The following is a 15,126-nucleotide window of genomic DNA, read 5'->3' as shown; positions in this document are numbered from 1 at the left end:
AGAATGCTGGAAATAGCAACTCAGCCACGGTAGGTACAGTGTTGCCTCCAACGTAATCATGCTTTTGCAGGGTACCAGGTACTTTTACATCCACCCTGTGTCACGTGATTCTTGCAGCAAATCGGTGAGATAGATGATCTCACCCACCCATTCTCCACTTTAAAGATCAGGCCTCCAGGGTCGGAAATGGTCTGGTGCCTTGCCTCAGGATAGGGAGCTAGGGAGTGATGGAGAGTCAGACCCCTCAGCCAGGTTCTAAGTCCTGGTCCTGGGTGCCCCTCAGGATGTGCAAAGGTGAATTTTTCAGGGACGGTTGCTTCCACTGAATTCTCCTAATTGTCTGTGACCATAAAAAGCCTGAGAACTGCTGCTGAGTACAGCAGCTTCCCCAGGCAGTCCCTCTCGAGATGTGCTCTCCAGCGCTGTGCATCCTTTCCACGCGTACTTGTGTAAATGTCACACGATCATTGCCGGGCCTCTCAGGCACAGGCAGAAGGGCTTGGTGAAAGGCCCTGTAGGGAAAACTGCTCAACCAGAAACACCTCTGCTCAGCTGTCCAGCTTGCTTTGCGCTGCTTACTGTGTTTTTTTTGGACAACAAAGGATAGAAATGATGGGAAACCTGACCAGGGGAGTATTTCTGAAAGCGGGCGTGGACCACTTGCATCAGAATCACAGGAGGTGACTTTGTTACCGATTTTCTTGTCCTACTGATTCAGAATCTTTGGGAACTCAGAAACATGAATTTCTAACAATACCCCAGCTGGGTCAGACACCCACCACAGTTTGAAAAGCACTGGGGTATACAGCAGGGTATCCAGGACCAGCCGCATACCTTGTGGATCTCAGTGCAAAACGCAAAGGCAGAGTCCTTTGCTCAAGGACTATTAAGAATTTCAAGATGGTGAGAGCCAGGCATTTCACAAGTGCAGGGTCCTGTGCGAATAAACACACACCCTGAAGGGATGTCCCACACTTCTGTGCTTGTAACTCTCTTCGGGATCTTACTTAAATATGCGTTCTGATTTGGAAGGTCTGGGGTGGGGCCCAAGAGTCTCTTACGAGAGTCTGCATCGTAAGCTCCCAGGAGATGACAATGCCGATGGCCCCCAGACCATCACTTAAGCAGCATAAAGCTAGAGGGAACTGTATGCGCGTGAGGGTTTGAGAAGCACTGAGCTAGCCCTTCACTATGTGAAAGTGTGACCAGAAAACCAGCAGGTCGTCATCGCTGGGGAGCTTGTTTGAAACACAGACTCGGGCCCCACCTCAGATATAATGAACGAATCTGCATTTTCATAAGCTCTCCAGTAACCAGGATGCACATGTGGTCTGGACTGGTCTAGAGTGAACTCCAAGACTTGCTGTCGGCTGTGATAACAATATCCTGAACATACCATGAGACTGAGCAAGAGGTAGGGAAGAGCAGCTGATGCAGGAAGCTGGGCCTCCCTGATGCTGTACTTGCCTTGCACACCTGATGCTCGTCCTCTCAGGCTACCTCACTAAAATGTGGATGTGAGCCACCATGGTGTGAACCCCCTTAAGAACAACACACTCCACAGCTCGCTTTGCTAGCAATGTACCTGGGATGTCATTCATATTCATGACTTTAAGGGCAGTCACTGCTCCGAATTTTCCTTGGATCCAAGGGGAGGAATTGGTGAAATTCATATTCACAACTGATGTTTCATATTACTGTATGCTAGGTATCCTGTGAGTCTATGGTATGTGCTATTTTATCATCTTAAAAAAAACTTGGTTGCATTCACCTACTACGGCCAATTTACAGATGAGGTTAACTGAGTCTAAGAAATATTATCCAAATGAACTAAGATCACCCTGCAGAACCAAGATTCAAACCCAGTTTTTGTTTGTTTGCTTATTTTCCCCCCAAGTCAGTGATCTTAAATGTCCTTATCCAGGGCTTCCCAAGAGTCCCTACAACATTTAAATTCAACTATCTGTAAGTCCTGACAAAGTACAGATTGCTGGGCCACTACCTGGTCCGGGGACCCCAGTTTGAGAACCATTAATTTAGACATTTCACTGGTTTCTGGTGACACGAGAGCCGCAGCGCAAGTGGGCACTAGGAAGTGACTCTCATTTGAAACACTTTTCCACTACTTTACGGGAGAGAACTTTCTTGCAACCAATGTGCCCTGGGAAGCCGGAAGCAGAGTCCCATTTATTTTGTCCTCCGGCAGCTGAAATTTGACCAAACACCAGGTGAGTGGCAGTGGGGCAGGAAATGCTGATCAACAACCTCTAAACTGCTTGAATAATTGTTTCTGATGCCCACAATGGGGGCATTTCACAGCCTCTCGGTGAACACGAGAGGACCGTCCTGGGCTTCCTTGTGAGTGTCTAATGATTGGAAATTGAATGCAACGGAAGTGGTCTCACCACACTGCACCGCACTCACAGGGCCAAAGATGTTCATTTGCAGAAGCACTCGTGCTCCGACACGGCCAGTTTCAGCACAGTTATGCGGCCCCTGTGATATACTACACTGAAAAGCTGGCATAGCTTCCGCCCTGGTTTGGGGCACATCGAAGGTCATGATTAGAGGTCCAAACTGTCATTGCTGGGTATCAGTCTTGCTGTGTCTCCATGGAATTAATGTGGCTTCTGAGAGATGAATCACAAAGGTAACTTGGTGGCCAACTCCTGCCGCCTCCTCATACCTGCCCTCATCTATCCGTCTCATTTACAGAACGATACACAGGAGACAATTCTCCAAGTATTAAAAAAAAAAGTGGACGTGAGCATAACTGCACTCTCAGGCAGAGTTGATGCTTTGGTTAGTGGGGAGTTGGTGGGGAGACCAGGTGGGAAATTCAGTCAACAGGTTCCCTTTTTCCAGAGACAGCCCTTAGTTCACTTCTACAGAATTACTCCTAAAACACATGTATTTCATGCCATTTCAGCTCCCTCAGGAAGGGGATCAACTATAAGATTAACTGGAAGTGAGCAAGGTTTCAAACTCAACCCTCCCTAACTAATCCAGATAAGTGTAACAAGACATGGCCACTTGCCACTGAGGAAAGAGTCAAAAGGTCAGCCTAAGGCAGGCCAGGAAGAGAAGCGGAGAGTCAGAAAGGATTGGAGATGCCCTGGCCCAACCCTGAAGCTCTCCACCCCTTCCCCCCCAGTCTTGAGATGCACTAGGCACCCACCCTGAGCATCCTCTCCTCCGTCCGTCCCACCACATATGCAAAGAGCAGAGGAGAAACCTCTGCACACACAGGGCTTCTGGACTGAGCCCTGGAACTCCCCAAACTCCAAACACGTCTCCTCTCAGAGCCTCAATGCCTGACCTCACTTGCATCCACACTCGAGCCAGGGGCCATCAACCTTCCCTATATCTGTAAGCGATCCTCCCCTCCCACAGGGCTGGCGGCTCTCCCTCCTGTGTGCGGTCCCCACGGACAGCCCACAGCCTGGCCTATGCAACATCCTGACAGAATCCAGACAGAGAGAGAGTGCCTGGGAGGGACGGGCTTGTTTACCATTCCACTGCCGAGCGAGTGTCCCTCTCAGTCTGTCTGTCTGCACCCTGCTCCCTTCCTGGGAGAAGCTGCTTCTTACAGAGAACAGGCCTGCTTGAACACAGGCCGTCAAGGACATCCAGGCTGCACAGATCATCAGTGCATTCTCCATGATGATGAGAAGCCTCAGGTGTGGCTGACCAGAATGGGACCATCCCCGTGCAGCCACGCCAGAACAGGCACCTGAGCACAGTGCACGGTGTAGAGAACTGACACACCTGAAATGTTCTGCAGCTGCGCCGATTGTGCGGAAGCTCTAAAAATGCAGCCCTCTGTGCCCTTCATCTCCTGCTGATGAACAGTGGCTTCATTACAGTTGCTGCACTTGTACATAGAGGAGTAGCAAAAAAAAATGATTAAGCAAGGCCAAGATGAGTGCGGCAAAGATAAAACATGGAAGTGTGGATTCGGGGCCTCGAGCTACTTTTGGATTTTAGAGGAAAGGAGAAAAAGAGACAGAGACAGACAGAGAAAGAGGAACCTGGAAATTGGAAGAAAAATAAAGCAGAAGTAACTGCTTGGCACCTTCTCAAGACAGACAAAGAGGGTGCTGAAATAAAGAGTAGGATTCTTGAAGAAAGAGGGAACAATTCCGGCTTGGCCTTTCTTAAACGCACCTGCCTGAAGATCTGAGGACTCTAATGGACCAGAACAGTGAGTACTCCAACCATCCCTTCTCTCAAACGGCCCTTTAACTGCCTTTGAAAAGCAACACATCTCCAGCAACATTTGAGCCTACAGAGAAGTAAGTGTTTCTGCCCTTTGTTGCTCCTGATCACAATCTCCTCTTATCGCTCAGAAATGGTCCCGCGGTCCAGCTGCCCACTAAGTTTTGTTTCTCTGAGGGTTTGGCTTGTGCCCGGCCCCTCCCCTCAAGCTTCACAGCAAAGCATCACAGGTGGTTGGTTCGGAAGTACTGACACCCAGCTCCACGGAGTTGGCCTGTGCATCTTCCAGGTCTGCTTCTGTGGGAAACCAACAAACAGACAAACCAGGATGCTTCATCACCGGCCTGCGGAAAACTCAGCAAAAGCACCTGTCCCCTGAGCTCTTTGCTGGAGGAGCAGGCTGACCTGGTGGGGTTGCTAACTTTGACCCTGTTGGAATCTAAGCTCGTGTCACTATGTATGAAATTGGCTTGGGTTACCTAGAGACACAAACACTGAACTCACACGATCCACACCGGCCTCACGTCTCTCAACCACTACTGTTTTTGCTTCACATGGAAAACGGGGTGTGTGCTATGGAATCTCTCTTAGTCATGAAAATAAGGCCAAGGCTGACCACGCCTCGGTAGAAGCAGAAGGAGAGCTTATGATACACGGGAAAGGACCAGAGGAAACCTCGGCTGTGTCCACGGTGCCCCGTGAGTCCACACTGCCGGTGGAGGGCAGGGAGGAGGAAAGAGCCAGGCCCTGAAGTCGCGCGGCTGGAACCCAAGTGCCGGCTCTGTTCTGCTGCCTTTCAACAAGTCACCCGACCTCACTGAGTTTCACTTTACTCGCCTGGACCGGAAATAAATTTTCCTCCTGCATGGGGTTAATGGGAAGATTAAACGGAAGTATGCATGTAAACGCATTGCCTGGTATGGAGTAGAAACTCAACAAATAATGGATCACACAATCTATCACACACATGGCCTTCTCCGATCTACATGTTCATTACATTGCTCAGTAGATGGTAACTCCCAGAAAGGCAAGGGCCATACCTATGTTTCTCATGTGCCTTTATATGTCATATTGAGCACAAAATAAGCACTCAATAAATATCTGTTGACTGATTATTTTTTTTAAATTAAAATTTCCCACGTTTCACAAACTCCTGAGAAATGAAAGGGCAGGAGCCCATGCCCAGTAAAGGCCCAGGCCATGAGTCAGCACCAACCTGCACTTAGAAACGCGCCCCCTGCACACACACCCCTGCACACATGCTTGCTCTTGGTGGGAATCTGTCACCTTTCACCACTCTAATGTCCTGGGGATGAATCAAGAAGGCCTGGCTGTGTGGACCTCTGAGGAGGGCTCTCGATAAACCCACCCACCCCTCTGCCCGTCCTGTAAGAGTCAAATGACGCGGCACCATCACAAGGCAGACTTGCCAAGTCAGGCGGGCCATGACTCCTCTGAGACAAATGGTGCGCCGCTGAGATCTGTACTGGTGACAAAGCCCAATACTGATTCCAGCGCTGGAGGAGGCTTGGGGCTGTTCAACAGGTCATTTCACATCTGTAAGCTACAGCGCCCAAAGGCCATTTTTTCATTTCATAGCAGGGTGTTACATCCATGTGGTGAGAAAGGAAGAGCTCTGGACCGACTGACGATCCTGGTGAAGGCATCTGGATCCTGTCACAGACCAAAGCAGTGGCGCCTTTTTCTCCCTTGGTGACCAGAGCCAGGCAGCCCAGGGGGGCGGTTTCTTTCCATTCCCTGCCTTAACGTACCCAAATAGTCCAAACACAGATGAGCATCTCCTGAGTCCCTGCGTGGGGACCAACGTTTCCCAGGGGAGAGAGCCCAGAAGGGCCGAGAGGTGAGTGGAAATTCACTTTGGACTTCATCTGCCCTTTGACCCTGGGCTCCAGCGCACAATCTCCTGCAAAGCCCCATCTCACCTCCCACCCCACACGCTCCAGATGGGACAGGAACTGGATATACTGGACGGCTTCTCACTGTTTCCAGAGCACACCGTTCACTATCAGAATTCAGGGACCCCCTGTACTGGGAACACCCTTCCCTATTGTTTATTAGATAAATTCCTATTTCCCTATCAGAGCAACATTAGGTGTTATTTTGTATGCCAACCATATTTCCTCTGCAAATTTTAATCCCCCATGAATGTTGGCTAGACATACTTTATCCTGGTGTGTGTTGACGGCAGTCTGTCCATCCCCCATCTACCTGTAATATGGTGGGGGGAGGAGGCATATACCATGTGTTTCTCTGTTGCAAGGATTCTTGGTTACTTACAAGGCAATCTGGGCCTTGTGAGAGTTAAGGTGGCCTTGGAGGTAGGAAGGAGCTTGCTACATACAACAGAGCAGGGCACAGCATTTCAGGCGGAGGGAAGGGCACAACAAAAGCACAGTGGAACTGTGAAAGGATACCAGCATATTTGCAGAAGGATAGAAATTTGGTGGGTGCAGAGTGTAAGGCTTTGGTAGAAGAGAAAAGTTAGGCGAGTTGAGGCCAGTGAAGGAGTGTCCTACTCTTTCTGTGCCCCCTCCGTCCACTGCAGACTGACCAGCGTGGGCCACATCAGCTGGCTCCCCGACCTCCGGCCTCCCACTGAGGTCAGCTGATGGGAAGGAGAGGGGATGCCACAGGCCGTCCACGGCCCTGTCAGAGGTCACAGCTCCTGGCCGGGGTCCTCTGGCCCTGGTGGGAGCCGAGATCTCCTCTTTTCTTCACTTGAGTCCTGGAGGCATTAGCCACTCCCTCCTGTTCCAGCCCTGGGGTCAGGACTAACCCTTGTGGTCTTTCCTGCACTTTGGCTGCACCTTCACATGATTGAACTCTCCTCCCATTGCCCAGTTGAGCGTGCCCTCTTCTCCCTGCAGGAACTATTGCGGCACCCGTGTGACAGACTGTCCCCTTTATCCTGAGGACAAGAAGGACCAGAGAACCGAAATGAAGAGCTCTGCAATGGCCACCTGAAAGAATCGCCAAATCACAGAGGACCGCGAAGGCATGAGCCTGAGCCCCTCCCCCTTCTACAGTGGGTGGCCCTCCGTGGGAGGGAGGAGTTGGGGAGAAGAAGCCCGGATCCCGGCAGGTGAATCTCTGCTTCTTCTTGTCTGTGTCTCCGATCGATCCTGTCATCCGGTCCTTACAGCTAGACCACGTAAAGCCCACACCTGAGATGGGGTTTCATCCTGGAGGTGGTGGACCAGCTGGCAGGACAGCAGCAGGGGGAAGCTGATCAACCCAGACACTGTTTATAGTTACACTTTGAAAACTAAGACTCACTCAGGTAAACTGGGGTTGACGGTGCATACCAGGATGCCCTGTCATGCTGGAAAAGGGGTCTGGGAAGTATCTGGCTCCTCTCGAGCCCAGGGCTGGGGAAGACGTGCCAGCCTGGCAGGCCCTGCGCCTGAGAGGCAGCTCAGACGAAGCATCTGTGTCCCTCCCGGTCCCATCGCTGGGGCTAGCTCCAGATCCAGCTCCCTGTCTGGACACACTTGAGTCAAACCTGGATCCTGCCCCCAAGGCCCCTCCTTTCATCAAAAAGAGCCCCCTAGAGTGAGGACTTGAAACACCAGTGTGGGGAGGACCTCAGGGCTTAGGAGGCAAAACCACACCCTGGAGTAGGGAGGGGCGGGTCCAAGGGGACGTCCCCTCCTGTGCGGGGCACGGCTGCAGTCAGCCAGCCCAGCCCCTCAGGGCCCTCGTGTCGTGTCTGTGCTGCTGCCAGGTTTCTGTGCCAAGAGCCCACACCTGCCGCTCTCCCTGGAGCCTGTCTCCAGGCTGTGGTGCCTGGGAATGTGTGCGTTCCCAGGGTGGCGGCCGCGGGCTGGCCGCGGGAGCAGGTGGCCGAGTCTCGCTGCAGGTCCCGTGGGAGCCACCCTCAGGACACCTGCCTGAAAGTGAGCCTCCACGTGGCTTCCGGCTGTCCCCCGCTTCCGCGGTCTCTCTCCGGGGGGCACTCCCTTAAGGAGTCACTTCCACACAAATTCGCATCTCAGGGCCTGCTTCTGGGAGGCTGCAGAGAAGAGCTGGGTACCGGTGGAGTGGGGAGGGAGGGGGGGCCGAGAAGAGCCGGCCGCCAGAGGACATGGGGAGCAGGGACCTCCCAGGGGCGCTGACGCCACAGCACAGTGGCCAGGGCAATCCAGCCAGGCCAGAGCGCCAAAAGGGACCCCTGCTGGAGGTGTCAGGAGGGTGGAGGTGGAGGAAGGCACGCAGACTGGAAGTCAGGGGAGTGAGCCCTGAGCTCGCCTTGAACTGAACATACATGTGCACGAGCAGAGGGAAGGAAAGGGAGTCCAGAGACGCGGCCGTGGCCACAGGGCCCGTGTTCAGGGTCTGGTCTGACAGACGCAGAGGAAGCCACGGTCACTGTGGAGGCCCCGGAGGGGCTGCTCTCATCCGCGGCCGGTTAGGAAGGTTGGGGCAGCCAGACCGTAACACGCAAACCACACTTGAGGATTCTCAGGATTTCACGCAGGAGAGAGAAGATCGGGGGACAGAGACAAGGTGAATGCCGAGGTTTCCCTTCCCAGGAAGGGGTTCCTCCCACAGCGTGCTGGGGCTCATTGCTAGTGTCAGACATCGGACCCAACGCTGTCCTACGGAGACAGGACCTACTGAACCTGGGCCAACAGGAGGGCTGTTCAGGGCGTCGGTGGTCACAGGATCCCTCCTCCTTCCTCAGGCCTGGTCAGCAGCCTTTCCTCTCACAAGGCTCCTATCCCAGGCCCGTCCTTCTCTTTCCCATCACGTGAACTTCACTTCTAGTTGTGAGAAGTGAAGACGTAGATAATTTGAGGTGTAGAAAAATAGGTTTTTTGAATTATTCACTTGTTTGACAAACGTGCATTGAGGATCTATTATGCACCATGCAGGGTGTTAAGCACTTAAGGGGTGTGATACAGGGTGAATAAGACAGACACAGACATTCTGCTTCCGCGGAAGTAGAGCTAAGACAGATCACTGTCGAGCATGAGGACTTTTATGAGCGGATACAATGGGGTTTTGTACAGAAAATAAACAGGTGTTGAGGAACCCACCGTGGTCTAAGCGACCAGGGAAGGTATTTTGCTGAGAACTTTGCAGATGGTGTACATTTGCTGCTTGGAGGGACCTGCAAAGTCACCTATAGATATAGACCCTAGAGACACAGACGTACAGCTGCTTCCTTCTTAAGACTATGGCTATGCAGCTGTTTAGTTCAGAAAAGAGTGGGGATGGGAACTTGCATCTCCTGAGTCCCTAACCTGTGTTTTCTGGGGTTGGTGGATTTGAAGAAAGGTTCTCCACTGAGCATTCTGAAAGCTTGACAATGCATTGGGTATCACTCAGATCTTAACATCATCTCTCCCATCTGGAAGCTGCCATGCACTGGTATATTCCACCTACTAGGACCTCAGCTTGCACGTTCATACTGAAGAGAAGCAGTGGCCATGCCCCGAGCTGCTGGCCTGACTTCCACGGAGTCAAGCTAGCTAGGTCCTCGTCTTATTATCTAATCTGCTGTGACAAGCCTGGGTCCCCAGTCCTCCTGTGACTCAGTTTTCCTATGTGTCAAATGGGGAAAAAACTAGTCTGTCCACTCAATCCCTATGGCTGTCAGAGGAAAGTAACACACAAGGGAAAAGTATAAAGGACTCTGGAAGAACAGGGAGGTGTTAATGTTTACTATCTTCTGTGTGAAAATACAGATGTCCCCTCTCTTCAATATTATTTTCCAAGTAACTGAATACGTGCCTGCATCACCCCGCTCAACATTATACATTTACTCACTGTGCTTCTACGCCGGTGAGGATGCTGTGCTCACTTTTTAGAACAAAACATCTTCCTTACTGTCTATATTTTCGGGGCTTATCCTACAAAGAAGACCACAGCCACTGAAATGAAAGAAAGCAGGGTACCTGCACGGGCAATTCAGTGACAAACGCTGGATGGACACGGAAAAGACGGATGCAGTCTTAACGCTGAAAGCACAGTGCCCGGCCCTGAACCAGAAGCAGAGAGCTCTTGAGAGGGGGGCGCTCTCCGTCCCTCTGGCCACCTCCCCAAGCAGCAACCGGAGCAGGCACAGCCCTGATGGGCGAGGGGGGCTGGGGGAGGAGGCGGCGGGGTGCAGATGCAAAGACGCAGCCACAGTCAGCCCTCTCTTGGCTGGAGCCACATCAGCTGAGCCTAGCGAAGCAATGTCCTTCAACCAACCCTGGGCAAGCAGTTATGCAAGTCCTTTACAGAACCCCCTGGTGCCTTTGCGATACTCTCTAGTAGCTGGTCTCTGTAAGAAGGGATTCTCACTGTGCTGGAGGAGAGCTCCTTCTTCCCCCGCATAAATTACTCCCTGATCTTCACCCTTCAACAAGCAGCTCAAATCACCCATAATCTCACTCAAGTGGACCCCCTTCTGAATCTAGGCAATGGGGTGGGTGGGGAGATTCCGACCTTACCTCACCTGGACGGCGGCCATGCCGGCCTCTCTTAACCTCCAGCCACCACCCTCTCCTTCTGCTGGAAGGACCTTTCTAGCAAATCCATTTGAGACTCATTTGTTCCAAAGCCTTCACTGGTGTCCACAGCCCTCCATAGGAAGGGCCAACAGTTCAGAACAGCTCACCAAGATGCCCCATCCTCATCAGACCCATCGCCTTGCACAGAAGCTGTATCACAGGGTGTGCCTGCGGGTTTCTTGCAGTTTCCGCAATGTGGATGCTCTCCCGGGACTCCAAACCATGTCCCACGCTGCCCCATCTGTCTCCCCACCTCCTCACCACACACACCTTTCCTTCCAAGGCTCCCTTCCATCTGCCAGGTCTACGCCGACACCCCCAGCCCATAGCACCTCTGTCCCATCACTCTCCAGGCCACACGGCCACTGTGAAGGCAAAGCCTGTGCATTTCCTTTATTTTTTTTTAACCCTCAGCCCTGTCATGCCCAGCACGGTACCTAGTCCATGCTCGCATTCAGTCAGTGAATGTCCGCTGCCCGAAGGGAAGGCACACTGCCAGTACACTCTGAGACCAAGCCCAACAGGGAATCTCTCCAACTGTTCTCCATGGTGACTCAGACCATGCTGCCAGGGGCATGCCACATGTGGCACACGGCGAGCCGCACCACCGGAGGTCACCACGTCACAGCTCAGGCTCCACGATAGCTTGCGAAGTGAGAAGGGAGGAGGCAGCAGACATCTCATAAGAGCTTTGGGGTGTTTTTGTTAATTAACCAGAAAAATAATAGCTCAAACTTTCCGATTCACAATAGCATGCAAAATCCTTTCACGAATAATTATATCTCATGGAATCATCAAAACAAAGCCAGAGGCAGAGACATATCTCTAACCTCAGAGCCAGGACCCTAAAACGTGTGATTTCTGGCAAGTCACTTCACCTCTCTGACCCTCAGTTTCCTCGTCTGTGCAAGACAGGCAGCCTCTGTGGGAACCCCAGCATGGCGGGACTCCCCAGGTCCGCTGCCTGAGCCCCCATAACTATTTCCCGTCCTCTGGCAGGCAGGGCTGTCTGACACTCTTAGCTGTCCCTCTCCTTGCCAAGGTGAACAGAGAGGAAGGGTTAGCAGGTTAGAACAGAAAGTGGAGCAAAACTGGGAAGGCAAAAATGCCAATTACTGAAATGCAATAAATGCAAACATGCCTTCACTTCTTATGCAAATTCTTGAGAGAAAGAGGGGTATAAGTGCAAAGAAGCACATTTAGTTTCACCTCTAAGAAGGATCAAATAATATGAATTAGAATTTAAATGCATTGAGTAGAATCAGCAACATGATGGCTCCTTTGACGGTAATTATCAAGAGAATCACAGAAAGTCGGAGGATGAAAGTGGAGGATCTCCTTCCTTCCACTTGGAGACTGGACTCTTCCAGGCTCCCTGACCTTGTGGCTTTCTCTGCCCTATGCGGTATGTCCTAGCATCTCCTCAACAAAGCTGACCCGTTCTCACCTCTGAGCCTTTGTTTCTTTCCCCACGAATCAACAGAGTCCAGAGGCAGTGGCCCCGCCTTCCAGAGTAAGCCCCTTTTCTTTGTCATCCCTGGGTTCCTTTCTCCTTCTGAGAATGTTTGGTACTAAAACGCATCTCCACTCCTAAGAGTCCTAACAGGCTCTGAAATTGGGTTCTTCTAATTAAGACCAGGATGCCCTTTGGTAGTTTTAGCTTCATCAAAACCAGTTTAAAATGTTCAGTGATCAGCAGAACACCCAGAGAGAAGGGGGGTGGCAATACAGGTATGTGCAGGAGCTAAGATTATTCTCAGTGCAAAGCCTGAGAGTCATCCAAAGCTGGCCTTGCTTCTAGGTAGGCATAGGAAACCCATCTAAGGTCTGCATTTAGGAGTTCCACCTGAAAATATATTCCTACTGTCTTCAAAATGAGAATAGAAACCCACGTGGTCTAAGTGATTGGGTCAAGTTTCACAGAGTTCTGATATACAGGCTCACTTAGAAACCACAAAGCCGAACTCAGACTCCCGGGGTCTGTTTGCGGCCCCTGTGTTATCTTCCTGGGGGTAAAGTCAGACGCCTTGGATCAATACTCGTGCAAGAGGCTGGAAAAGTGCGTTCTATGTTGGCTCTAAAACTGTCACTAGAGACCCAGCAGTAACAATGCTTCTCACACAATCATGTGCATTGAACAATGTTGCCCTTTTGAGAAATGCACAGTTTTGGACACCAAGTCCCTCTATGATGACCTCTGAACTTCTCTTTTAGAATACATGGCCAAACATGAGACATGGAAGCAACCTAAATGTCCATCAACAGAGGAGTGGATAAAGAAGATGTGGTACATATATACAATGGACTATTACTCAGCCATAAAAAGAAACGAGATTGGGTCATTTGTAGAGACATGGATGGACCTAGAGACTGTCACACAGAGTGAAGTAAGTCAGAAAGAGAAAAGCAAATATCATTTATTAACGCATATATGTGGAATCTAGAAAACTGGTACAGATGAACCGGTTTTCAAGGCAGAAATAAAGACACAGATGTAGAGAACAAACGTATGGACACCAAGGGGGGAAAGCGGGGTGCTGGTGGTGGGATGAACTGGGAGATTGGGACTGATGTGTATAAAATAGATAACTATTGAGAACCTGCTGTATAGCACAGGGAACTCCATTGCGCTGTACAGTAGAACACAACACTGTAAAATAACTATACCCCAGTTAAAAAAAAAATACATGGCTAAACAGATGCTACCTCACTGCCCTCCCCCCGCCCCCATGCTGCTTTGGCAAACTGTACTTTCCCAGGAGCGTTTTGTAAAGAAAAGGCTTCTGTGCCGTCAACACCAACCACCCCAAGGAAACCTTCCCAGCACTGTCCTTGGTGATCTCCAGCCTCACCAGCTGTCTCTATCTATGTGATCTCCTGGCAAGTCAGTTTGGTTGGGTGAACTCCTACACCCACAACTATAACCCACTGGAAGATTTTTTTGTGGTTCCTGTTCCTGTATGAAGGAGCTCTAAACCTACACAGTGTGGAGCCAGTCAGTCCACACTGGCTGGGGAAGGTCCCTGGAGGGGCAGCTCCTGCCCTTTTGCTCTCTGCAGCCCCTGGGTGGTTTCTAAATTCTACTTCTGAGAGAGTGAGCTGGACTTGCAGGAGCTGAGATGTAACATTTTGTATGCATATGCAAGAGACATTTATTATCTGTAGGACATTGTTTAGAAATTGCTCTACTATTTGATTTGTGATAAGTGATCAGTAAACATGTTTATCGAAGTAAATAAAACCTGTAGAGTGACTTCAATTGGATTCACATACATTAGTGTCTGGGAAACCTGAAAAGCCATCCTAGGAGGACCTGGTGTATCACGTACCACGTATATCTCCTCTCCACCTCCCTCTCGCCCACCCCTCTGCACTCAGACCTCACCTACAACACTGTCCAGCCTTCTTCCAAGTGCAAACTGCTGGTCACAAGCAGGGGAAAGCGAGGGACTTACGGGTGAGCTTGCCCAAACACAAGAACACCATTTGTCCACAAAAGCTTGAAAAGAGTGTCAAGCTTTCGGAAGGTCAATTCCTAAGGGAGAATCCTGTTGGGTTCATCACTTCCTGGAAGAAGGGTGGTGCTTGGGCCAGAGCTAGGCTCTGGAACTGCAGAACATAAACGTGAACATCACTAAGCCCGCCAGGATGACATCCTTTCTCCTATTAATAACATCTTCCTCTATTCTGCTCACCCCAGAAAATGAAGTGAATGAGGCTTGGCTGCAAGTGTAGGGGAGAATAAAACCCAGGATGGCAATAAATCGGAGTGCAGAGTGGCAGGCGCTGTAATCCGCCAGAATGACGCTCCGGCTCAAGGAAAAGAACCTCTTTGGGGAACCAGTGAAGGGAATCGATGCCCATAAAAGCATCCAAGGCCTCAGCAGCAGCAGGAAAAAGAGATACTGTTGACTGGGACATGCAGCAGATTGCAGGTTGTAAAACAAAATAGAAAGTCATTAAGCGGTGGGCAAAGGGCAGGATTGCACGATGCGGATGACATGGGAGACCACGTTATAGGGCACAGGACTCGCCATCAGTCAGAAGGTCAGAACGGCCAAGACTCCGTCTGCACAGCCCCGGATCCCGTACCAAGGCCATTCTCCATGCACAAATGCGGATAGAGGAGAGACGGTTAGTATTTATCGCCTCTTACGTAATAGGTCTATTTGGAAACACATTCTGACTGGCTTATCAGGGTATTAATACATCACAGGCATATTGAGCTGTATTCACTTAGGGTTTGGGTTGCTTGAACCAAAGACTTTCCTGGGAAATACGCCAAGGTATGTTTTCTGGAACTAGTCCCCTTTTCTGCCTCATTTCCACTTCTTAATCCAGCAGAGGGCAGAGTCAACCCATAAGACTCAGGCTCCGGGACCCTGTG

General features: G+C 50.8%; 1 protein-coding gene across 16 annotated transcripts in view; it reads right to left on the bottom strand.

Annotated features, from left to right (window-relative positions):
- The window catches only part of NTM (neurotrimin), a gene marked incomplete at its 3' end in the record, with an annotated part of 1,328,870 nt that overhangs the window by 186,620 nt on the left and 1,127,124 nt on the right, over positions 1-15,126 (bottom strand). The window lies entirely within an intron of this gene.

This window comes from Stenella coeruleoalba (assembly GCF_951394435.1).
Source record: "Stenella coeruleoalba genome assembly, chromosome: 8".
Lineage (NCBI taxonomy): Eukaryota > Metazoa > Chordata > Mammalia > Artiodactyla > Delphinidae > Stenella > Stenella coeruleoalba.
This window is presented reverse-complemented; position numbering and strand designations above follow the sequence as displayed.